The sequence below is a fragment of the Phacochoerus africanus genome, chromosome 1 (genome assembly GCF_016906955.1).
Source record: "Phacochoerus africanus isolate WHEZ1 chromosome 1, ROS_Pafr_v1, whole genome shotgun sequence".
In the NCBI taxonomy this organism is placed as follows: Eukaryota; Metazoa; Chordata; class Mammalia; order Artiodactyla; family Suidae; genus Phacochoerus; species Phacochoerus africanus.
In genome coordinates this window covers 30,945,150-30,972,285 of record NC_062544.1, presented here as the reverse complement: position 1 = coordinate 30,972,285, position 27,136 = coordinate 30,945,150, and the positions used below count along the sequence as shown (strand labels likewise).

At 38.6% G+C, this 27,136-nt stretch overlaps 1 protein-coding gene across 1 annotated transcript in view; it reads right to left on the bottom strand.

Annotated features, from left to right (window-relative positions):
• ZNF366 (zinc finger protein 366) overlaps positions 1-27,136 on the bottom strand; it is a 343,082-nt gene that overhangs the window by 305,777 nt on the left and 10,169 nt on the right. The window contains exon 2 of the mRNA XM_047792838.1: positions 7,708-7,776. The gene's annotated coding sequence lies outside the window, so the exon portion shown is untranslated. The remainder of the gene's footprint in view (positions 1-7,707; positions 7,777-27,136) is intronic.

Below are 27,136 nucleotides of genomic sequence, written 5' to 3'. Positions count from 1 at the left end.
TTTAACTAGTGTGGCCAAATGACCCTGCTAGCAAGTGTATATTAAGTTCTGGACCCAGATTTTTTTTTCTACTCACCCAAACTGCCTTATATTTGCAACAAAAGCATGTTTATTCTAACATGTGCATTAGCTCTTTTTAATCTTTACCACAACTTATTTTATAGCTAAGGAAATTGAGTTTCAAGAAGTTTAGATATTTCTTCCAAGTTCTTAACAGCTAATGAGTGTTACAACGGGGAATCAAAGCTTGGTTGGAGTTCTTTCTATTCACGGCTTCTCACTGGATTCTCAGTTGAAATTAAGACTGCCTGTGTTCAACTCAGTGTTTGTTAATCTACTATCACAGGAACACTATCTAAAAATCAATTTCTACAAAAAGTCACTTAGAACAATTGTTTCCATAAGTTCCTACCTTCTGAATTAATGATAAATCTCTAAGTTCACTGATATAACTGTAATTCATGCTGGAAACTCACAGAGATTTTTGAGAAGAGAGAAATGAGAACTGAGGAAATCCTAAAACACTGACAGAGATACTGAAAATAGGGGTATAGCAATAAGGGCCCTCAAAATAGCTGACATCTTAATGGGAAGCCTAAAAGATTATTGAGAAAAGGAAGATAGGACTAAGAAGCTAGAGAAAAGCAGAAACAATATACCACAAAATGGAAGTGCTGTAATATGCTGATAGAAAAGTTCTCTTGAAAAGTTTCTGTTACTTTCTCAGAATAACCTGTTAGGATCAGATTTAGCTGAGTATAACAGAGAGATCCAAAGTGATAGCGGAAATAAGAAAGTTTGTACCTCTTTCATATAATGGCCAGAAATTGGCAGTTCTTGGCCAGTATGGAGTCTCCACAGTGTTAGACAGCCAGGGTCTTTCTTTGTTATCACTTTGCCATTCACGGCTGCTGTTTGAAAAGTCACCTCATGGCCCAAGCTAGCTGCTGGAACTCCAACCATTATATTCTCATTTCAGGGCATGGGAAGAAGGAAAGGAAAAAAAAAAAAAAAAAAGAGTCTACTCTTTCCCTTTTAAAGAGATTTTACAGATAAACTCACAACACTTCCACTTATATAACACTGAACAAACTTTCATGCCATAAATCACATTCATACTTGGCTGCAAGGGAGACTAAGTCCTTTAGTTGGACATACTGTCCCCATATAAATTCAGGATTATATGACTGAGGAGGAAAGAGAATGTATATTGGGGCATGCAATGAGTTTATTCTGCCACAAATGGGTAAAGGGTAAATAATAACAATAACAACAACAATAATAATGGGATTCATTCAAAGACATCCACATCAGGATATTCCAATGCCATAAATAAACTGGCACCACAGTACAATACTGTATTTACAAAAAAATTTCAGGTGAAATTAATTTATATACTTTTATAGGAAGAATAATAGGACTAGATTGACTAAGAAGCCAAAAAAGGAGAAAATCTGAGTTTTGTATTACACTAAAATCACAACATTCTTCTAATCTGACAGTTGGCTTTTGTCCTCAGGCTGCGGTGGCTGGAAGCATATGATAAGAAACTCTTTCAGATTTAATGTCATCAGTATTCTCACATTGTTACACTGTAGATTGCTTAAACTGAACTTGCAAGAGCTCTTTTTTCTACTTAACTATATTCGTATGTCAAGCAAACACAGCTCAAATTTCAAGGGAAGACTATCAAAAATGATATTTAACTCCTATATATACCAAATACTGCATAGAAATTGTGTTCACTTCTTTCTAAAATTGCATCAAAATATAAAATTAAACAAAATTTGGGGGAGAAATTAGGTATATGACACATTCCTATAGAAAACAACAGTTCTTTTAAACATATTTTCATTTCCAAAAATTATAATAGCTAACATTTATTAAGTGATTATTATGTGCCAAGAGAGAGCTGAGCATGTTTTTTATTCATTCATAAGCTATAAAAAGAGTTTCAGGTGTAATTTTGCTCCTTAGGCTCTGTCATTCATCATCCTTTCCATACATATCTGCCAAGCGTTTACTATGTACCTAGCATTATGCTGCAGATACAGTGGATACGGTGATTGAAAACAAAACAAAACAAAAAACCCAAAAAACAGTCTTTTTTTTCTCCCCTTTCAGGGCTGCACCTGAGGCATATGGGGGTTCCCAGGCTAGGAGTCAAATCACAGCTGTAGCTGCTGGCCTACACCACAGCCACAGCAATGGAGGATCTGAGCCACGTCTTCAACCTACACCACAGCTCACGGCAACGCCAGATCCTTAATCCATTGAGCGAGGCCAGGGATCGAACCCTCATCTTCATGGGTTCTTAACCTGCTGAGCCACAGCGGGAACTCCCAGATTTTTTTTTTTAAGTGAACAAATGGAGAAATAAAATGAGTACATTCTAATGCCTGCATGAATGAGTTCTGGGACCAATCATTGGGGTTCAAATCCTGACTCTGTGAATGCTTAGTTGTGAGACATGAAGCAAATCACATAATTTCTCCAAATTTCAGTTTCCTCATCTGAAAAATGGGGATAATAAAGTACTGAATGAGATAAGCCATGTAAATCACTTAAGTCACTGTTGGGCACAATGTAAGCATTCAATAAATGTTAGTTATTATTATTTGCGTAAATAATAGCACCCAGGGTGCTAAAGGAATGCTAGGAAAGGTGCTGAACCCAGACACCAGGCTGAGAAGGCTTTAAGTTGATTGTTGAAGACTTCTGAGTTGATTGTTAAAGGCCATATAACTCCAATACTCCTCTAAGTTCTACAGCTTTCAGGAATCAACCTTTTTCATGCCCAAATAATCTGGATCCCTATCCTTGTCAAGTCAGAAGGCCTCATTTTTCATTGGGTTACCCCTGAAGAATAGCAGTGAAAACTTGAAAAATGATGACATGTTCCACAAATCCTTGGGCTCCCCCGAGCCAGACGCATTCTCTGGATTATCACTCTTTGTGCTCATTCCTAACCACGTGATCCAGGCTGTTTCTGCTTTTCCCCATTACACTTCAGTCTCAAGATCTACTGATGCTCTGAAGCAGCCTAAGAAGTAGCTGTCCCTTTAAATAAGGCTTCACTGAGAGATTGGGGAGAACAGTAATACACCAAGAAGGTAGCCCACTACCTTCTATGACTAAAGGTGGTTACTCTGGGAGTCACAGCGCAAACACAAGCTGACTGTCTCCTTCTAGCTTCCACAGTCTTTTCCTGAAAGGGGTAGGAGGCAGCTGCACCCCATCCACAGGAATCCTCAAACACTTCCACGTTCCAGAGTCCAAGCTCAATTCCCTCTTTGCCCCCAAAGGAAAAAGGAAAACCTCTCCCCAGACGAGGACCCTTCTCTTTCCCACCTCAGGACGGCATGTGCATGAGCACACATATCCTTTGAGATGAGCCCTCATCTCAAAGACACCTGAGACAATCATATGAGTCCTCAGACACTACCCCAAAGCAAAGTTATGCCATCTTCATTCCTGTGTAGGATACCAATAATCCAGTCCATCTAGTGATGCTTCAAACTTATCTACGTCCATATCACAGATCTCCCTTGGCCTTGAGGTGAAAGGAAATTCAGGCCTGCACGACCTTCCTGCTGCAGTTCCCAGATCTGTATGTATGCATACTTCTTGGGAAAAAATACACCTAACTCCATGAACACATCATTTTCAGGCAAAGGACAGTCTAAATCCAGATCTGGGGAATTTTTTTCATTAACTTGTTAATATACTACATTTACATTATTAAACAAACATTACTAAACATTACATTATGTTATTTTAAATCTTTTGCATTTGGAGTTATTATCCTACTTTATGAGCTTCCCTGATAAAAATGGATAAGTGTTCGCCTTACAAATATATGACTAAAAGGATTCCTCCAAGTGGTCCATCCTCACAACGAGAATTCTCACCCTAAAGACAAATGTCTCCCTGTAAAGTATCTCATTCCCTCAGAGTTCTCAACCAGATTATGTGTTAGGTATACTTTCCTTTTACCAAAGTGTATGCTTCAGTAGGTTAGAAGGGAAATAGCCAAGAGCATTTTAAAAGCAATAAAGAACTGTCTTATTAAAAGGCATTTTAGCTTTCTATTACTATTGAACATAATGCCCCTTGGCCAGAAACGCTTTCAGGGGTGTTAGACATATAAGCTAAAGACCCTATCTAGAAACCAAGACAACCACTTTTTGAATAGTCAAGAACCATTTGGTATTCAAATGCACACCCCAAAAGATTTTTATTTATATTACTCAAGCAATAATTTAAAAGTTCAGTGACTCTTACATTCCTAGTATCATAGTATCCAGGGTAAAATTCAGACTGTTTTCAATCATCTATTCCCTAACATCTCTCCTCTGCTTTAAGCAAGCAAGTTTAGACAAGTTTAGACTTTCCCATTGATGTTAAGATTTTTCTTTCTGCAATAGGGAATTAAAAAAAAAAAAACTGTTACTGTTAAATGTTACTATTTAATTGAAATTTTAAAGATAATATTTCGCGGAGTTCCCATCGTGGCGCAGTGGTTAACGAATCCGACTAGAACCATGAGGTTGCGTGTTCGATCCCTGCCCTTGCTTAGTGGGTTGGGGATCTGGCGTTGCCATGAGCTGTGGTGTAGGTTGCAGACGCGGCTCGGATCTGGCATTGCTGTGGCTCTGGCTAGGCCGGCGGGTACAGCTCTGATTGGACCCCTAGCCTGGGAACCTCCATACGCTGCAAGATCGGCCCTAGAAAAGGCAAAAAGACAAAAGAAAAAAAAAAGATATTTCGCAAGCTACTTCAATGGATTTTGGGAAAATCAGCTGAGATAATACAGTAATTAATAGAACAACTTTTAGGAAACTATACATAAATTATTACCATCTTATTAAGGTAGGAGGGGAGATTATTGTATAACTGGTATTTAATACATGGCCTGAGAGTGGAAGGAAGAGGAACTAACTTGTATTGAAACCAACTTTGTAATCAATTAGTCTTTTTTAATCCTCACAACCAATGTATGAATTAGATATATCTATTTCCCTATAAAATAAACAGAAGACAACAGAGGTTAAGTGGCTTGTCCTATGGCCACACAACTAATAACAGCCTGAATGGAACTTAAACACAAAAAGGAAGGCTAAGAAAGCATAAGAAGAAAAGTAGCAAGAACAGGATTATCCAACCTGCATCCCAATGCTATCTATCTAGCTCCAACTGGTTTCTAAGTGAAAAATCTGAGGGCCTTCCTTCTCCAGCCTTCTAGTTCATTCTCAGCCCCTGGGACCACCCAAGCAGTCTGGACCCTGGCCAGTCAAGAGTGAAAGTGAGAGCTGACTTATGGAGCTGATACGCTATTGGAGGTTAGTGTCTGGTAAACCTGCTCTCAAGTCCTAAGGGTCCACAGAACCCATTGAGCTATAGTTCCCTGTGCTTCTAACATTCTGTCCAGGTAATAAAACTGAAGTTCTAGCTAGGTTTTCCTAGCCAACGATTTCTCTGCTGGGGTTAGAGGCCTGCCCTAAGTTGAGCCCACTAACTGCAGGTGGTTGAATCTGTTCCTTGAAATCTAAGACAAGCAAACAAGCCATCTTGAACTCATACACGGCCTCTTATTGGATTTTGAATTTTGCCCCCAGCCAGAAACCCCTGCCATGCTGCTCTATCCATTAGAGGATTCATTTTGGCAAGGAATCCTACGTCAGTTCTAAATTATTTGCTTCGGCCTTTTGGATGTTGCCTGTTGGCCAGCAGCTAAATCCTTTGGGTCCATGCCAACTTTGCCCTTCCTTTACTTCCTCCCCTAGCGCATGAAATCTCAGTGTACCTCATGGCCAAGCCCATGAGTTAGGGTGAGATGAGACTTTGCCTTACCATGAAGATCCTGTAACAGTCTGCCATGAATGAAAAGTATCCAAGCTGAAAATAGGCCACCTGCTGCAAGTACCCAAGAATGTCACAATTTATCAAGGCATAGCTTGACTGGAGAGCCACAGATTAAGAACACAAGTTTGAGAATGGTTTGAGAAGAGTTCCACTTGCTAACTCTCTGATCTTTAGCCAACATTTTTAGCTTCTCTGGGCTTCATTTCTCTCATCTATAAAATGGTGTCAGGGATACTCATGTCACTAGGTTTTTATAAGAATTAATTGAGATAATGTTTGTTCAAGGATTGAGAGCAGAACTTGGTATGTAAAAGGTGCTTAATAAATGCCTTACACCATAGATTCTAAAATGCACACTCATTTTTACATTTTAACATCTCTGAAATTGGAATGAATTTTATATCGTGTCACAGTTTGGTCAACAGGTTTTTTTCCCCTTTCTTAATGGTACATAATGGTACAGTCAACGGCATCTCAAGTCCGATCAAACACAGAAATATCTTTCTCTTACCGCAGTATACATGAACATATTTTATTCCCTCCCAAACCTGACAAGTCACACAGCAAAAATAAAAGCAGCTCTATAATGGATGGTGCCTTACAACCATTTAGAACAACTGAGAACAATTTTTCCCCATTTTATACGACAATTCCACTTTTAGGGCTGTGAAAAGAGCAACTGAGATTTTTGTGAAATAACAAGATTTTTAAAAGGGCTCTCTTTTGCCTTTTTCACAGACAGCCTTGGTTTAGAAGAAATAATTGCTAACTCTAAATAATGCAATTCTATGAGAGGAAATATGTTCTCCTTGTTTAAAAGCGTTCCACTTAGACCATACTGGTTGGTTCTGCCAAATCATCAAGCATTTCTAAACAGGCTGAATTGTTTTGGTCCCAGTCCTGGTTTTCAAACTGATTTATATGAGAACAGCCATGACCAAATAAGTCCCATAAACACACATCACTCTTGCTAATCACTTATCCTTTCCTTTCTGGGTTGTCCTTTCTTCCTTCCTCTCTATCTGTTGAATTCTTACCCCAAAGCCACATATCATAGACAGAGAAATGTAAATAATAACTATAATTTTTATAATGCTAATAATTATTAATGTTAAATTTTAGGTGAAATAATGGTGCCTAATCCTTTAAAGATACATATTGAAATATTTGCAGATAAAATGATATGATGTCTGGGATTTGTTTCAAAGAAATCCAGGACTGAGGTAAGTGGGTAGAGATACAGATAAAACTGAGTCATAAAATTATTGGAAATGGGTACATAAGGAGAGGTTCATTATACCATTCTCTCTACTTTTGTAAATATTTGAAATTTTCCATAACAAAAAGTTTTTTAATGTACCACTGTGAAAAGTACTACAATATTTTTCACTCCTAAGATGAATGAATATTGTAGAATCTTCACGTAGTACTAGAATGGGGAGGGGAAGGAGTGGGATGGACTGGGAGTTTTTGGTTAATAGATGCAAACTATTGCATTTGGGGTGGATAAGCAATGAGATCCTGCCGTATAGCACAGGGAACTATATCTAGTCACTTATGGTGGAACATGATGGAGGATAACGTGAGAAAAAGAATATGTATATATATGTATGACTGGGTCACTCTGTTGTATAGTAGAAATTGACAGAACACTGTAAATAAACTATAATGGAAAAAATAAAACTCATAAAAAGAAGTACTAGAATGGCATGCATGCATACAAATAAACTCCCATTTCTTCAATGGAATCAAATATTTCAAGATAAATAACACCACAGTCTGGAGGAAGTACACATTTAGGTCAACATAAACTTACTTATCTCTACTTATCCAAAAACGCACCTTTGGATAGGTTTGCTTCCAAACAGACCAATCTTCATGCATCATTACTTCCTGAAGATTCTCAGTCACCTATAACAAATTTTTTCATTAGAACATCATGGAAACAATTGTGCTCATTTCTGTGGGCCCCTTAGTTTGCTAAGGTTTTCCACTGGCACCAGTAGCCCTGGGTCTGGATCCTGTGATTTTAGACTTATTAGTACTAGCAAATATTTTATAAAGATCCGCATCCTGGGCTCTGCTTCTGCAATATTTTGCTCAATTTTTCAAGACTTAGGCACACAAAAGTATTATATTTTCCCATACAAGGCTGCCAGGTCAGGACCTAGGCAATTGCAGTACAAAATCAGCAGCCATGGCAGCAGCAGCCACAGCCATGTGAGAAAGCAAAGTTTCTGCACACAGGCACACTGGGAGGAATGGAAGGAGGCTCTTGCCCATCAGTCCCTAGAGCCTGACTGTGGCATCTTCACAAATATTCACTCTCGCCTGAGGCTGGGACAGGATCTGCCAAAACACAGGCAGTAAACTTTTTCAGAAAATACTACAAAATAAAACAGTACACATGAACAATGCAAGAAAGCATGACATGGGTCATTACTGTCTTTTAAATAGTTTAGAATCTCAGGTTATTAAAAAAAAGTTTAAATATTGCAAAGCACATAGCCACAGACTTAGAAATAGAAACTAAATTTAAAGATCATGGCATTTGACAGAAAGGTATACTACTTAACTATGAGGCTTCAGATGAACCAGTCATTAATAAGAAGAATAATTAAAAATTTTTTTCTTCCTTGTAGTTGAATATGTGTTGATAGAATGATTAAACTAGTGCTTTAAATTTTATACAAATCATAAAGCCACATTTGGTTTCTTCCCTTTTTTTTTTTTTTATAGCCACACCCATGGTATATGGAAGTTTCCAGGCCAGAAATTGAATCCAAGGCACAGTTGTGACCTACACTGCAGCTGCAGCAACTCCAAATCCAACTGTGCCAGGCTGGGGATTGAACCTGTGCCTCCACAGTGACCCAAGCCGCTGCAGCTGGATTCTTAACACACTGTGCCATAGCAGGAACTCCCGCATTTGGTTTCCTGTACAACCTCCACAACTTACAGGAAATGTCAGAGGAAACATTAAAATGCCATCGTATAAATTTACATTTTAAATTTCAACTTATACAAAACTGACTTGTATAAAGAATGAAACATTTTTAGAAAAATTGTTCCATGAAATTCATTAACTCTACATGCACTAAAATTTTTATTTCAAAATAATTTATCAGAAATGTATCCCAAATGTTGCCACAGCCTATAAAATACTCTAAGCAGCTCCAACAACTGCATCAGCAGAAAGACCCTTGTCAAAATTTAAAATTATCAAAAATTATTTCCAATCTTTATTTCCCAAGAGCAACTAATGTCTCTTTCAATTGTATCAATTGAAAATAAAATTGCTGGGAGCTTCTACCACGGTTGAGCGGGTTAAGAATCTGACTAGTATCCATGAGGATGAGGGCTCAATCCCTGGCCTCACTCCATGGGTTTAAGGATACAGCATTTCCATGAGCTGCCATGTAGGCTGCAGACACAGCTTAGATCAGGCATTGCTGTGGCTGCGGTGTAGGCCGGGAGCTGCAGCTCTGATTCAAGCCCTAGCCTGGAAGCCTGGGAACTTCTATGTGCTGTAGATGTGCTCCCCCACACCAAAAAAAAAATAAAGAAAGAAAAAATTGCTAAAGGTATACATTTTAATGACCTATTAAATGAATTTGCATAAAAGAAAGCCACAAAATTATGATTAATCAAGACATCACATTGATAAAGCAGTAACAAATCAGCAGAAACAAATCCAGCTAGGAATCATGAGGTTGTGGGTTTGACCCCTGGCCTTGCTCAGTGGGTGAAAGATCCAGCGTTGCCGTGAGCTGTGGTGTAGGTTGCAGATGGAGCTCGGATCTGGTGTTGCTGTGGCTCCGGCGTAGGCCGGCAGCTGTGGCTTCAATTAGACCCCTAGCCTGGGAATCTCCATATGCCGTGGGCGCAGCCCTAAAAATAATAAAATAAAATAAAATAATTATGGCACTAAAAACATTTTTTGCACTTTGTTCGTTATATTGTTACTTGTACATCCCTATCACCTCTGATGTATTTTATAAGTCACAAAATATTTTTGAAGGAAAAGCTTTATTGTAATACTTTTAAATGGCATTTGTCCCCTGCTTTTTTCATTTTGCACTGGCTCAGGCCCCTCAAATTATATAGCTTGTCCTGTTCACAAAAAAGGGTATTTTTTATGTTTCACCTGGTTAAGAGAACAGCTATATTTATAGATGTAATCAAGTCCCTTAAAGCTGTTACATGGGAGAAGGGAAAGTTATGACTCTTAAAAATGTTCAGCGAATTCTGCAAGCCCAGCATTACACAAGATCTTAGGTGAGGTAGCGGTATTCACCTTAAAGCTGAATAATTCCCTTGCATTGACAGCAAAACTGAGGCACCAAACTGTGATTGTTTCAAGCTCATAAGTAATTTAGAGGCAGACTTGGGACTAAATCTCAAGTCTCTCAAATCTACCTATTACCAGTTCCACCACCAGTTCTTTCTGATTGATTTAGAAAGTCAGAAAGAGCCCTAGGTATTTCAAATAGAATAATGTGAGTGATGACCACCAAGGAAGGCCCATTCAAAGGGGAGGGTGCAATGGAAGGAAATACAGCTATTGCTGAAAGAGATACTCTGCCTTCTCCTTTCCTCCCTTCCTGCCTTTCTTTCATCTTTCACCACAGATTCCCATTAGCAGAACTGAGCTTTAAGCCAAATGACAGAAGAGCATGGAAAACTCAGTCTGCATAAGTTTGCTTTCTGTGATATTGAGCAGAACAGGGAAAGGGTGAGAAGGGGATGTGAAAGCAAAAAAGCAAATGACTGGCAAGCCGAGTAAGTCAGGGCCAATAACTTCTTCAGGTCTGAGTGCTACCTGAAAATCTAAAAAGTGCTGGCAGCCAAATATTGCTGGCAGTCCTCCATTACTGAGATAATAACGCAAAGCCCTTCGCACAGTGCATGGTATACAGTAAGCAGAGGTTACACCACCATCATCATCGTCATTTCCACTGTTAGTACTATTAAATGGGCAAAGGTTTAATGAACGATAAAGGAATTGGAGAGTTTGCCGAAGGACGTTGGGACCACTCAACATGTGAAATAAAAAGACAAAGCTGAATATATTGCTGGTCAGGCACAGTCTCTCTAAGCAGAGCAAACTCTTTACCTTATAAAGGGTCTTTCTTTGGTGGGAACATGGAGTACCCGTTGTCAGATTTTCAGGTGTGTAAGTGGGTTGACATCATCTGTAGTCCATGGTTACTCAGGTGAGACTGCTGTTGATTAGTTGGCACTCAGAGGTGTGTTTATTGGAGTGAGTCTAAACCTGATAGGCTGATTTCACGAGGGGTTTACTGAAGCAAGTTATTCTTGATTGAATGGGTTTAAAACTGGTTTTTGTGACTACTTCTTACCTTTGCTATAGCAAAAATCAATCTTTTTCTAAGTTTATAGGAACTACTTTATTTTCAGTCCTTCCTTTTGGTTGTCATTCAACTAAAGCTTTAGGAGAGACCTTCAAGGATTATGCAGATAGATCTTTACCACTGTTGCTGATTTTCCTTGAAGGTGAGGTTTCATCAATGGAAATTTTATTTTCAGTTTACATGTCTATCAACATGATTTTATTCTGTTTTATTATCTATCATTTTTTCAATCATCAATAAGGACAGTGGCTGCACTAAAGTATTTAAGACTCTGAAAAATACACATTTAACAATAGTGAGACAAGTAAAGTATAAATGGAAGGGACTGGAGAACATTTCAATGCCATGATCCCAAATTTCCTAGCTCTGATCGTGAAAAAAGTCTCAAAGATTTTAGATGGTTAGGTTGCCTTTCCTTTAGCTTAGATATGGATTATTCCAACTCATTGTAGAATTTAGGTATAACATATAGTGTTAGCAGTGGTTCAAAACCTTCCCTGGATCACCAAAAGAAAATTCAAGTCCATTCTATTATCCATAACTACTTAGTTTAAGGAATTTAAACCTGTTGGTTGTGCCCCAGAATTTGAGCTGTACTATTTACTATGTCAGCCAAAATAATGAAACATATTTTTCATAAATGCCTTCAGTAGTTTAACTCCTATGGATAGGATCATTACTCTCAGGATTCTCTCCACATTAAGGGTTTTATTTATTTATTTATTTTGTCTTCTGTCCTTTTAGGGCCGCACCCACGGCATATGGAGATTCCCAGGCTAGGGGTCTAATCAGAGCTGTTGCTGCTGGCCTACGCCAGAGCCACAGCAACGCCAGATCTGAGCTGCATCTGCGACCCACACCACAGCTCACGGCAACGCTGGATCCTTAACCCACTGAGTGAGTCCAGGGATCAAACCCGCAACCTCATGTTTCCTAGTCGGATTCATTTCTGCTTCGCCGCGACTGGAACTCCCACGTTAAAGGTTTTATACTTTTGTACTCTTTGAAAAGAGTACAAGCCCATTTAGGATGCTGGGGAATTATACTAGTTATCTATTGTTCTAGAACAAATTATCTGAAACTTGGCAGGTAGCTTGAAAACTAGAACATTTAGTATCTAACATTGTTTCTGAGGGTCAAGAATCTGGAAACAGGTTCAGTGTGCCTCTTGAGGTTGCAGTCAGGATGTCAGCCATGGCTGCAGTTTGCTGAAGACTTGAATAGAGTGGAGGATCTGCTCCCCAAAGACTCATTCACATGACTGTTGACTGGAGCCCTTGGTTTCTTACTGGCATTGGCAGGGTGTCTCAATCCTTTGCTACAGGGGCCCCTCTCTCCATAGCGTTGCTCACATCACGGCAGCTAACTTCCCCTGGAGTGAATGACATTAGAGAGAGCAAGGCAGAAATTACAATGCCATATTTATTGCCCTCACTATTGCCATATTCTTTTTTTTTTTTAAGGGCCCCACCCACGGCAATATGAAAGTTCCCAGGCTAGGGGTCAAATTGGAGCTGCAGCTGCCAGCCTACACCATAGCCACAGCAATGCCAGATTCAAGCTGCAACTGTGACCTATACCACAACTCACTGCAAAACCAGATCCTTAACCCACTGAGCAAGGCCAGGGATGGAACCCATATCCTTATGGATATTAGTTGGGTTTGTTACCACTGAGTCACAAAGGGAACTCCATATTTTTGCCATATTCTGTGGGTCACACAGACCAACCCTGATACAATGTAGGAGGGGTACAATGTACAAGGTATTTTATAAGGGCATGAATACCAAGAAGTGAAAATTATTATTAGGGACCATCTTGGACATTGGCTACCACAAGAATCCTACCCTAACTAATAATTCAACAGAATAATTACCTTGGTTCTGGATTAGAAGAAATTAGGTTCTTCAGTTTTATATTAGTTGTGACAACTAATATAAAACTGAAGAACCTAATTTCTTCATAGAAAAAAGAGCAAAAAGCTGTTCTTAAGATAATTTGACTTTGACAGAGCTGCAAATATGTTATCTCTAAGTATTGTGTGACAAAACATTACTGTTTTCATTTTGCAGCTTCTCTGATGTAAGGACTTTTTTAATTTATATATTGTATGCAAAGAGTATCATTACTGGTAAAGTTAGAGCAGTACACTCTTACATCATTCATTTAAATAGTTGAATTAAAAATAGTTTGGAAGAGCTGAATTATAAAGTTATGATGATAATTATTTAGGCCAAAAGTTAGCAAACTTTCTCTGTAAAAAGCTAGATATTAAATATTTTCGGCTTTTCAAGCCGTACATTCTTTGTCACAACTAATATAAAACCCATCAACAAATAACACTGTCAGCATTTAGTATTGGAGCAACAAAGAATATGAAGTCAGCAGCTGGTATTGAGAGTCCAAAAATTCTGTTCTAGACAACAAATTTCTGAAACACAATCAGATAATTATCTATTGGGTAAGTGTTATACAGCTGCTGGAATAAGAGTGTTTCACCAATAGATAATAATATGAGATGAAGAAAATATCAGTACTTCTAACTTATTGACTAGTGTAAATATGATGAGTGTTTTTAACTACCCATAAGGAGTTTATCATATATAACACCAGGTTTAAAGGTAATCATAGTACAAGATCTGAAGATGTTTTAACATATTTAGTTGAGGTCCATAATTGTTCTGAGGCAACTAAGCTAAGCATTGGCTACTGAATTAAGGGGCTGGCTTTGTAACAAGCAATAGGTCTTAAGTGTGTACCACGTCAGTGAGTCAAGACCTATAAACCCATGGTCTATCTTTCTCATGTATGTACAAAAAAAGGAAACATTTATATAATCCAGGAAGACTTTTATGGCCTCTGTTTTAATTAATCTGGCTATGTCCATGGAATCTTTTGCCTGTTGGGATTCTGGGACCATAGCTATTTCTTCAGTGATTTCCTAAACCATACATAATCTAGGTATATTATTAACCATATCAGCTATAAGTTTATTGTGCCAGAGAAATTTTCTGAGACTTTAAAAAATAATCCTCGGAGTTCCCATCGTGGCGCCGTGGTTAACGAATCCGACTAGGAACCATGAGGTTGCGGGTTCTGTCCCTGCCCTTGCTCAGTGGGTTAACGATCCGGCGTTGCCGTGAGCTGTGGTGTAGGTCACAGACGCAGCTCGGATCCTGCGTTGCTGTGGCTCTGGCTTAGGCTGGTGGCTCCATCTCCGATTAGCCCCCTAGCCTGGGAACCTCCATATGCCGAGGGAGCGGCCCAAGAAAAGGCAAAAAGACAAAAAAAAAAAAGGAATCCTTGTGCGATACATTTTATCTGGCGGTTCCATTTGCAAAGTAAATCCCTACTTATTAAAGTTGTAGAAATTGTGTCACAAAGAAGAAAGGAATGGCTTTCTGATAATGATTCCTGAGTATCAATTACAGGTTGGAACTTGGCAAAGGTCTTAGAATTCTTAGAAATTTTCACCATTTTAGTGCATCCAGTAAACCAAGGCAAATAAACTTTGTTTTTCCTCACGTCTCCCATAACTTACTACATACCCTCAAATTTGTCTTTTATTATCTTCTTTTACCATCTGGCACAGCCAGTCATTTTTACTTCCAGTTAAAATTTCTCTCTTTCTTTTCTTATTGTAGTCTTTCTTAGATTTCAAACAACTTTAAAATTTTATTCTCAGGGATCTAATGTCTTATCGTAAGGAGATTAAAGGTAGATATAGTGACTCCAGAGCAACAAAAAGCTGTATTAGTCCCTTTGAGAATTAAGAAGAAAAGGGAAGTACTGGGACTTAATGTCACCCTTAGAGCAGCATCACTGGGGACACATTTTCGATAACTGTCCTTCTTTTTCTTAGCCAGTACAGAACATTGATTCTTTCAGTTGCCTTTGTGTTTGCAGTATCTACAGGTATTCCAATCCACAGGCTCCCATTGTGTAGAAAGAGGCTCTCTTTTTTTTGGTATTTTTTTTAACCAGTAAGCCAAACACCAATGAGTTTCAGCTTTTTTACTTCCTAAGGCTCTGGCAATATCTAGCTACATGTTGAATATTTTCTAGATGGGTAATTTTACATTTCACTTTCTTTTTTATTATTAAATTCCTTAGTTCAGATTTGATCCCATTTATAACATCTCTACATTGTTGGGTGTTTACTTCAGCTTCTAGAATATTTCCTGAAGTATATTTTTCATTTTTGTTTTGTTTACAATTTGAACTATTTTACAATTTTTCCTTTAAAATAACTGTTTCTGAAATTGTCTCATTTTAGTCAATTTTTAAGTTTTTATTGCCCTCTTAAAACAAACTTCTTAAGTTTATATAACTGGGTGATTTAAATCTTTTCTTTACTATCTTTCAGCTTATTAAGCATTTTCCCTGGCTAAGCATTAGCTAAACTAGTTGGTATAGATATGCAATGGTAAGCTGATTGGTACAGATAGGTAATGGAGGAAATAAACTGTGTAACAAAATATTAAATTTAGTTTAAAAATTTCTGCCTGTATTGCAAATTTAGGAAAATCCTTAATTATGCCCCTTAATTTGGCTCTAGATAAGAATTTTAATTCAATCTTTTGGCCTTGAAATTTTATAGTATAATTGTTCTTCCTCTGAGAAAACCCTGAGAAAAGAATAGCTCATTTAGAAAGTCTAGTAAAACTGAGTAGAAAACAAGAGAGAAATGCAAAGTGAATAGGTTTCAAAAAGTTACAAAGTCTTTGAGAGAGACTGTCTTGAGTTGAACTTTTTTGAGCTCTTATCATGACAAAGAAGCTGACTATTAATTATTTGGTATTTTGTCTCCTAATATTTTTAAAGTTCTCCTTAATTATACTAATTTAAAGATCTGCACATGTCAAATACGACATTAATATTTTAAGTCAAAAAGTTTTCTGTTTACCAAGAAAAGTGCAATGCTTTTTAAAGGAAATAGAAGCTCTTCCAGGAAGAGGATGAGATTTTGGCATAGGCAAACCCATGACACACAAGAAAGACAGGCACTTCAGTCAGTCTATAGTGTGGGCTTTTGAAAGGTATTTGGGTTCTCCAACAAAGCAGAGACTAACTAGGAAGGGGCCACTCACTCAACAACCTGACGCTTGATGCTTGAGTATGGACAAAACAAAGTGAACAAATTAACAAGAAAGAGTGTACTCCTATAAAAAAGATTTTATAGGAGATTCTAGATAAAGTTTGACAAACTCTTTTTTTTTTTTTCCTCACAAATTGACTGCTGGTCTAACAACAGATCTCCAACCATTAGCCCTCAAGTCTGGCTTGCGCTGAATTGAAAACCTACTGGGCTTATGCACCCATCGGTTCCCTATGGAATACCCACTTACACATTCAAAAGAAACAAAACAACCAAGAACAAAGCAAAAACACAGGAAAGAAGACTGTGTACATGCAGGCAAACAGCAGCAAAAGCAAGGCAAGCAGCAGGAGACCAAGCAGGTTAACGGTGAAAAAAATTTCTCAAATGGCATACCTCAAAACAAAAGGTATAATGATTTTATGCACCTATTTAGTGAACACATCTAAACCAAAAAGTCTAATTGCTCTATACAAAGACCTAGGCTTAAACACAGACATATTTGTTTACAAATCCTAGAATAACAAAATAAATTCAACTATCACGCAACATCTGAAATAAAAAGACAAAGCAAATTTATTGTTTATTATAGTAAGAGATGTCGGTTAGACACAGTCTTTTTTAGCAGAACCCATTGCCAATCTTATACTAACTATATAAGGATTTAGGGAAGTATGGCATTCAGGTACTGAACTCAGAGTATAACTGGGTTGGCATCCTCTGCAGAAGTATGGTTACTCAAGTGAGACTACTGTTGGTCTCAGGAGCATGCTACTGAAGTAAGTCTCTCTCCCTGACAGGCTGACTTTCAGAAGCGAGAGACTGACAAAAGCGGTTGGTTTGTTAAAGTGTGCTTATCAGGTAAGTCATATGACAGGACAGGTTTAAAATCAGTTATGGTGGCTATTTGTTTCATGGCGTCAGAATAATCAATCTTCTACATTCGTAAGAACTTTCTTAAATCTCAGGTTCCAAGGAAGAAAGAGAACTATTGGAAGTTATTCATAGTATCAAAAATGGTAAAACTGACCACTCTTAAACAGGTGTCAGCCTTTGGGTTAGATACAATGTCTTTGGTACAAGTGAGATTTTTTTAGTGTAAGGTTGTACCTTATATGGTTGAGCCTGCAAACAAAGGGGAAAAAGATACCTCTGGAAAAAGAGTTGCAATTGAAATCAATACATATTTAGATAATTTCATTCCCTATTGGCATTAACATTAATTGTAAACAATATTCCTTTTTAGTAAATACATCTGTAAAACATATATATGTAAATTTGCTGAGAGAGTATTCCATATTCCACTTTTACATTCCCTTAATTGATTTTTCATCTATATTTCATCATACAGAAATGTTCTGGTCAAAAAAAATCATAACTTCACCTTTTTTCATATTTAATATTCTAATCCACATCTGGTTTTAATTTATGATACCCTCTTCATTTCCAAGGCAATTGGTTATAATGTTATTTGTAACCACAGAGTTAGAACTTCATCTTAGAACTAAAGACTAGGGAAAGTAAATCTAAATTTATTTTTGGAAAAGAAGAGAAGAAAAGATAGTATCAATACGATTAACAGCTTGATATCTGGATTCAGACAGATCTGGTTTTAGGTCCTAGCTCTTTCTTTCATGGATTGTATGACCTGGGGCAAGTTACATAACTTCTCCGAGTTTCAGTGTTCTTATCTGTGACATGGTGATAATAAATAATACCTACTCTTACGGCTATCGAGAGGATCAAAAGCAATAAATTAAATAGAGAGCTTAGCATAGTTTCTGGCACATGGTAGACATCTAATAAATGGGATGTATTATTTTTAAAATTAATAGGAAAAATATGAAGAGACATGCTAAAATACTTTGTTTCTTGTTTTGCTTTCTGTAAATAAAATTATTTTAAATAGTTTGAAACTCTTTTGCATCATTTCCAATACAATACTCTATTTAGATCTTCATTGCCCTTTAAGGTAAGAAATATCTTAATAATTATGTTAATATATTTATAGTAAGAAACAACTTTATTTCTCTTGGGTGAGGTAACAAGGGTGAGAATATGAGGTCAAAGAAATGTATGAGTTCTTTAAATGTGGCTAAAGTATCCAGGGAAAATGATAATTTATACTCCTAAAGAATTTTCACTTTAGCCACTCAGTCCATCTGATGCCATAATATATGGAGCCACAGGCTGCTGCAGCAGAAAATAATAAAAGAGAACTCAATTGGGGCAAGGCCTCCTGATCTTTATGAATGGCTCAAAGATATATGGACACAGAGACGCAAAAGGACAAGTAATACTTTTGTGAAGTTGGTGCTCTGCACCAAGAAAAGTTCTAAATAACCTGAATAATTAATTATCTATTTAATGAATGTACTATAATATACTTAATCATTCAAATCTCAGCTCTGCCATTGGCCATGTGATCTTATGTAATTTATATATTTTTATTTTATTATTATTATTATTGTTATTATTATTTGCTTTTTAGGGCTGCACTGTGGAATATAGAGTTTCCCAGGCTAGGGGTCAAACTGAAGCTCTAGCTGCTGGCCTATGCCACAGTGACAGCAACGCAGAATCTGAGCCAAGTCTGAGAACTACACAGCTCACAGCAATTCCGGATCCTTAACCCACTCAGCAAGGCCAGGGATGGAACCTGAGTCTTCGTGGATGCTAGTAAGATTAGTTACCCACTGAGCCACAATGGGAACGCCTATTTTTTTTTTAATTTTTTATGGCTACACGTGCGGCATATGGAAATTCCTGGGCCAGGGACTGAATCCAAGCCACATCTGTGACCAATGCTACAACTGCAGCAATGCTAGACCTTTTAGTCCACTGGGCCCAGCCAACGATCAAACCTTCAGCTCCACAGAGACCTGAGCCACTGCAGTCAGATCCTTAACCCACTGCGCCATGGGGAGGCAGACTCCGATCTTAAGCAATTTACTTAAACTTGGCATCCCTCAGTTTCCTCATCTGTAAAATGAGGGTACTAAAATTACCTATTTCTGGAGTTACTGCTGTGGCACAGCAGGTTAAGGATCTGGCACTGTCTCTGCAGCAGCTCTGTCTCTGCAAAGACAGAGTCAATCCCTGGCCCTGCACAGTGGGTTAAGGATCTGGCACTGCTGCAGCTGTGGTGTAGGTCCCAGCTGTGGCTTGGGTTTGATCCCTGGCCCAAGAACATGCATATACCACAGGTGTGGCAAATGAATAAATGAATAAATAAATAAAGTACCTATTCATAAAACTGCAATTAAGATTAAATGAGGAGTTCCCGTCGTGGCGCAGTGGTTAATGAATCCAACTGGGAACCATGAGGTTGCGGGTTCCGTCCCTGCCCTTGCTCAGTGGGTTAACGATCCGGCATTGTCCTGAGCTGTGGTGTAGGTTGCAGACGCGGCTCGGATCCCGCGTTGCTGTGGCTCTGGCGTAGGCTGGCGGCTACAGCTCTGATTAGACCCCTAGCCTGGGAACCTCCATACGCCGCGGGAGCGGCCCAAGAAATGGCAAAAAGACAAAAAAAAAAAGATTAAATGAGTTAATATATGTCAAGCATTCAGAAAAGTGCCTGATATGAAGTAAGCATTCTAGGTGGGGATTAATATTAACAGCGAAATTTTCTTAGGATGAATCTTCACCTGCAAAAGGGCATTTATATTTTTTTCTCCCAATATTTAATGCTAAGTCACTTGCTAAGAATTAAATTGAGAATTTGAGATTTAAGAATTTATACCAACGGAGTTCCCGTCGTGGCGCAGTGGTTGACGAATCTGACTGGGAACCATGGGGTTGCGGGTTCGATCCCTGCCCTTGCTCAGTGGGTTAACGATCCGGCGTTGCCGTGAGCTGTGGTGTAGGTCACAGACGCGGCTCGGATCCCGAGTTGCTGTGGCTCTGGCATAGGCTGGCAGCTACAGCTCCGATTAGACCCCTAGCCTGGGAACCTCCATATGCCGCGGGAGCGGCCCGAGAAATAGCAAAAAAAAAAAAAAAAAAAGACAAAAAAAATAAATTTGAAGAAAAAAAAAAAAGAATTTATACCAACAATAGCAATGTCTGTGTGCTTATTTTTCCATAGCCTCTTTCAAAGTTTTACGATTTTTCTTTTCTTTTTCCTTGTCTTTTTGTCTTGTTTAGGGCCACATCCATGGCATATGAAGGTTCCCAGGCTAGGGGTCTAATTGGAGCTGTAGCCCTCCAGCCTACATCAGAGCCACAGCAATGCCAGATCTGAGCCACGCCTGCAACCTACACCACAGCTCATGGCAACACCAGATCCTTAACCCGCTGAGAGAGGCCAGGGATCAAACCCACAACCTCGTGGTTCCTAATTGGATTCGTTTCCACTGCGCCACGATGTGAATTCCCCTATATCCCACTTTTAAGGTGTTTAAAACTGGATATCATTTTGGGCTTTTATTGATATGACCATATGATTTTATTATTGAAATTACTGATATGTAGCTTTTATTTTTATTTTTAAATTTATTTATTGTTTTTGGCCACACCTATGGCATGCAGAAGCTCCCAGGCCGGGGATCAAACCTGTGCCTCAGCAGTAACCAGAGCCTCAAAAGTGACAATGCCAGATCACTAACCTGCTGAGCCAACAGAGAACTCTGTGGGTTTTACTTTGATAGTTTTTTTTTCCCCCTATTGCCACACCAACAGCACATGGAAGTTCCAGGGCCAGGAATTTAATCCAAGCCACAGCTGCAAGGCAATATCCTTTAACCCACTGCACAGGCCAAGGATCCAAACCGCACCTCTGCAGCAACCCCAGCAGCTGGCAGTCAAATTTTTACCTCACTGCACCTCAGCAGGAACTCCCAGTAGTTTTCTTTTGATTGAATCACTGATTAACTCAGAAAATTTCACTGATTCCCTAAGCTTGGTTTTTTGGGGTTTGTTTTGTTTTGTTTTGTATTTTTAGGGCCATGCTGGACAAAGCCACATCTGGGACCTACACCACAGCTCATGGTAATGCCAGATCCTTAACCTACTCAGCAAGGCCAGGAATTGAACCTGCATCCTCATGGATCCTATTTGGGTTCATTGCCACTGAGCCATGATACCACTGAGCCACGATGGGAACTCCAGATTCCCTAATCTCGAGTAGCCTCCCATTACTCATTATTGCATCCCCTATTTTATTCTCTTCATGGTAGTAATCAGGAATTGTCTTGTTATTTGCTTACATGTTTGCCTTTATGCATGGGGCCATAACTTGTATTTCAGCTTTCAAATCCTTACTGACCACATCAACACTGCCATATTAAATTGCAATATACCCTGATCTAGCATTACAGAACTATCTTAGAGCTAACAGAATCTAAATCTGCTTCCTAAATCCTGGCTTTCCCTGTAGATCTATTTGCAAGTCATCTCTGGGCAGAAGTGGCCTTTCATTCAGGAGAGAGCAATGTGTAGAATTGACAATTATCCATTTCTGAGCTAAAGTTCTGCCCTGCTGTTAAGACTTGCTGCCACTGGGCACAGTGAGACCAGGGATTTATACATGGTTTTATTCAGAGATTGTGTAAATAAGAACCTATCATCCTTAAATATTTTTTAGCAAAATATAAACTATTTCTAAGTAAATAATAAGATCAAAATATTAGCACTAGGAGTTCCCATGTGGCTGAGGGGACACTGGTTCAGTTCCTGGCCCCACTAAGTAAGTTAAGTCTCCAGTGTTGCCACAAGCTGCAGTGTAGGTTGTAGACGTGGTTCAGATCTGGCATCGTTATGGTGTGGGCCAGCAGCTGCAGCTTCGATTTGACCCCTAGCCTGGGAATTTCCATTAGCCATAAGAGCGGCCCTAAAAAACAAACAAACAAACAAGAAAATCAGCATTAGATAAAAAGTAACAGTTGGATTTCAGTGCAGATGTCTTCACTTATTTACCACTTGACCTTGGTCAAGTTACTTATCCTTTTAGATCCTTCCTCTATAAAATGAGGCAACTGCATCAGATTTATCAATGCCTTCCAGCAGCAATTCCAAAACAACTTATTAAGGGAAAATGTATAAAATCAATATTAATAAACTATCCTTTTTATATCCAAGCAGTTAAAATAAACCTTGGTAAAGCTTCTGGTACTGCTATTTTACCAGAATATATTGGTAGCTTCATGGGATTTCTGTGCTCAATCATCAAATCATCTCTTCTAGCTAAATCCCATGAATCAAATGATTTGGAGACATACTTCTCCAGTGGAAAACTCTGAGGTAGTCTCCCTAGCCCCTTTTCTTATTCTAGAAACTGTTCTTCCCTCTTTTTTTCTTCCCACTACAGCAAAGCCACAGCAGGGCAGCCCTGCTGCAATCTGACCCTTCCTTCCAGCCACAGCTAATCACTTGTAGTCCACACTGAGCACCTCACTCAGTCAAGGCCAATAAGGCCCACCCCCAGGAATTTGGATGTTAGATAGAAAAAAAGATGGAGAGTTGGCCCCTGATGCTTGAAGCCATAAGATGTAAATCTTGGGTATATTGGGCAGTTGTGTCCCCCATAGGACAAATGGCTCTATACACAAGAGGCAGAGACTCTAACATTGCTGGTCCATAGACAAGCTGTATTTTTACCCCTAAAGTAGGTTCTTCAACTTCTATTTGGGAAATATTCTTTTTTCTTTTTGCCTTAAGTGGTCAAAATCTGGTTTGGTTGCCTTCTTCCCCAACCCCCAAATCTAAAGTAACACAACTTCTATCCAAATAAATTGAACTCTCTCATCTTCAGATAATCTCCCGGCCAGGGATGATTGCTTCTTTCCTAGCCCTGTCCATCTCTATGACTTCTATAATACTGCCTTGAGTCAACTGCTCACATTTCTCCTTTCTTTTAAATTGAAAGATTGCCATTAGCTTAACTACTAAAGATGTACTTTCTCTAGCTAAAATTGACCTATACGACTTAGAGATATTTTCACCTTGTTTTTTTTCACTTCTGAGCCTTTCTCCTTCAGATTCTGTTGTACAGAGTACTATAGTTTCCTATAAAAGACAGTTCCATAGACATAGCTCAGTAAAAAATAATAACTATATATATACATACATACACACACACACACAAATATATATATACATATCATAAGATGGGTCTTTATTTCATCCACTTAGATTTTATAACCACACCATGGCATATGGAAGTTCCTGGGCCAGGGTTGAATTTGCGCCTCTGCAGAGGCCCAACCCACTGTGCCACAATGGGAACTTCTTATCCACTTAGATCTTGAAGTAAGAGGAAAAAGAAGATGTGTGATACTTTATAATAAATAATCCTTTGAAATAAATATCTTAAAACTAGAAACATGGTAAGTCATCAAAACAACGTGATGGCATCCTGCCTCCTCAGCAATCCAAATTCCAATATCATATCCATTTATAACAATGTAAGTATGTATTCCACATAGTACTGGGATATTCTTCTGAGGAAGAAACACAAATACAGAAATTATCTGAGCAAAGATATTACTGACCAGCATAGGAAGAAAAGGGTTAATGAGGAAAAGGGAAAGGTGCTAAGAGATAAGAATTAATAGCTTATTCACAACTATTATTAAAATATTCCTTTGTTTCGATTTTTTAGAGGTCTTACCAGCTTATGCATTCTTCAAAAAAAAATTCCCTAATGGTTTTTCTTTCTAATTTATGTAAATATGTATCCCCTCAGAAAAAAATCCAATTCCAAGATTAGAAAGCTTTCCTTCTGTTCAGTCCTTAGGGACCATGAAACATGTTTACCCCCATAGGCAATACAAGTCCTGTGAAATGCAGGCAGAGCTTGCATGCCTTAAAATGCATTTCTCTGACTGTACAATCATTACCAGTATAAGCAAAGCAAATCCAAATTACCACTTCCACTCCAGGCCAACTAGAGAAGAGACAGCCCTCATTTTAGAATTCTTTAAACCTTCCCTGACAGAAGTGCTAGGAAAAGCATAACATACGGAATCACAAATTGATCTTTTGACAAACTGCCAATCTAGTGACTCTTAAAGGAAGAACAACAGCGAACACTAAGGACAAAAGTAATAGCTGAGAGACGGAGTTGAAAATTGAACTAAAAACGCAGAGAAAGGGGGGTAAAAAGGAGCCAGCCCAGCCTACATGTAACTTCAGAGCCCCATGAGAAAACTTCATGAGAATATCTTTTATTGCTTTCAAATTTATGAATAAATATCTTTGTAGCAGAAAATCTCCATGGCTAGGTGGAATTCTCTGGGATTGGATATTATAAGCTCAAAATTTCTGGCAGAAATTAAAGTTAGGAAAAGACATTCCCACTTTTTGTCTCAAGGGATGATTCATTTTCAAAGACATGCACATATATCTATATTTTTTTCTTTTTTGGCTGCCCCACAGCATACGGAGTTCCCAGGCCAGGGATCAGATGCGAGCAAACCACACTGCAGCTGTGGCAATGCCAGATCCTCAACCCATTGTGCTGGGCAGGGGATTGAACGTGTGTCCCAGCACTCCAGAGATGCGCCAATCCCGTTGCGCCACAGCGTTAACTCCAATATGCATATATATTTAATCTGTAAATTTTACTTTAACGATGTGTTTAGAATATTAATATTTCTGGACAGAATGTCTTTGTTCTATGAAAGCTGCTGATCCATTTATAAATTAATTTTGTGAAGAATTTTCATAATATAAAAAAATGAACAATTATATGGAGTTTATTTGGATCAATTTCATGTAATTTGCCATGGGCTATAACAAAATCATGATACCAACTCCTAAGATATCACTGGAATTAAACCTAAATTTAATTTTTAAAATATTAAATCCTGGTTGCTAATTTACCGACTCAAAATTACAAACACTGAAATTCTTTCTTACTCGAAATTTAAAGTAAAACCATGTCCAGTATATCATCTAACAGCTACTTTTAAAAAGAATCAGGATTTCCCATTGTGGGAGTTCCTGTCATGGCGCAGTGGAAACAAATCCAACCAGGAACCATGGGGTTACAGGTTCAATGCCTGACCTTGCTCAGTGGTCAAGGATCTGGCATTGCTGTGAGCTGTGGTGTAGGTCACGAAGCTTGGATCCTGCGTTCCTGTGGCCGGCAGCTGTAGCTCCTGATTCGACCTCTAGCCTGGGAACCTCCATATGCCTCGGATGTGGCCCTAAAAAGCAAATAAACAAACAAACAAAAAACATTAAAAAGTAGAATCAAAAATTCTGGGAGCTCCTGTCGTGGCTCAGCTGAAAAAAAAATCTGACTAGTATCCATGAGGATGTAGGTTCCATCCCCGGCCTCAATCAGTGGGTTAAGAATCCAGAGTTGCCATGAGCTGTGGTGTAGGCAGGCAGCTACAGCTTCAATTCGACCCCTAGCAAGGGAAACTTCATGTGCCGTGGGTGTGGCCCTAAAAAGACCAAAAAAAAAAAAAATTCTGGTTCAACCTGTTAGACATATTTTTCTCTCTTCTCTTTTCAGAAATCCCTTGAAAGTGACTGTAAAGGAAATTTTTTAAGGTATAAATTCACAACCACAAAGACAGCTGGGAAGACACTACAGCAGATAAGAAATGTTAATAAATTCGTGGAGTCAGAAAGCAGATTAAGTGGAAACTGGCTTAGAAAAGCAGAGAAACTTGAAATTGAAGGGCATAATGCCAAACTGAAGCAAGCTGAGTTTCTCCATAGAGCCCAGGAAGGGCTCAGGAATTGGAGGTACGGAAAAAGGCAGAGATGGCAGAGTGGCACTGACAAGAGAAGAACTGGTTGAAAAGAACATTGGTACACTGTCCTACCTGTGGAGCCAGAGGACTACTCTTTCTTGTCTCACCTTAGGAACATGGGAGGTTTATTCTCTATATAACTGAATCATAAAGACCCTAAACTTGAGGACTCCAGGCATGGTAGAGGGCAAGGATGAGGCACAAAATGAAAATAAAGACTAATCAGAGTTAGGAATAATGAACAATGGGACCTCCCACCTCCACCCCTATAACCTGTTCCAGGTTCCAGAATACCAGGAACCATGTTTATTTCACCCAATCAAGACATCAGAAAAGCTGTTGATACAAAAGCTGTCTCAGTGCTCTATTGAACTATGCCGATGCCCACCTGTCCACAAATTCCTCCATCACAACAGAGCTTTCAATCTGTTTTTCGGTGTCTAATTCTTAAATATGTCTGAATGGAGAGCCAAGTCTCACCAGACATTTAAGGAAAGTTCTGAAATGAAAGGCAGAGACAAAAATAAATACAAGAAAAAGAAAGGGATGGAATGCAGGCAATAGAAAAAGTTTTGTTTTTTTAACTCAGATTAAAATCCAAGAGGTCAGAAGACTTAGTGTTTTTCACATATTCCCCCCATAAAAAAGCTGGATTTGAGATGCCTTGAGGAAGCATTCTCACTACATCTTGCCACTATTTGCCAGAATTTCTGCCTTGTTGGATTCAGACAATCTGCCCAACTCCTCTTTAGTAGAGTATAACACAAACACTCAAAACATAAACATCTTTAAAGTAAAAAAAAGTTTGCATTCCTCTGTCATACTATTAATAGTGTCAGTATAATTAGCACATATTCAGTATATATTCAATTCACCTGGCAAAAATTACTACTCATTCCAAATAGCTGGCATTTATTTGACCTCTTCCTTTTGCTGGACACTATGAGAAAACCCTTATAAGCACAGCAAATACAACCAATATTTTCATCAAGAAAATGAGGAAAACAAGGATTTGAAAGGTCAACTGACATCACCAAGATGACAAAGCCAGGATTTGAATCTAGATATTCCTGGAACTAAAGCTTTACTGT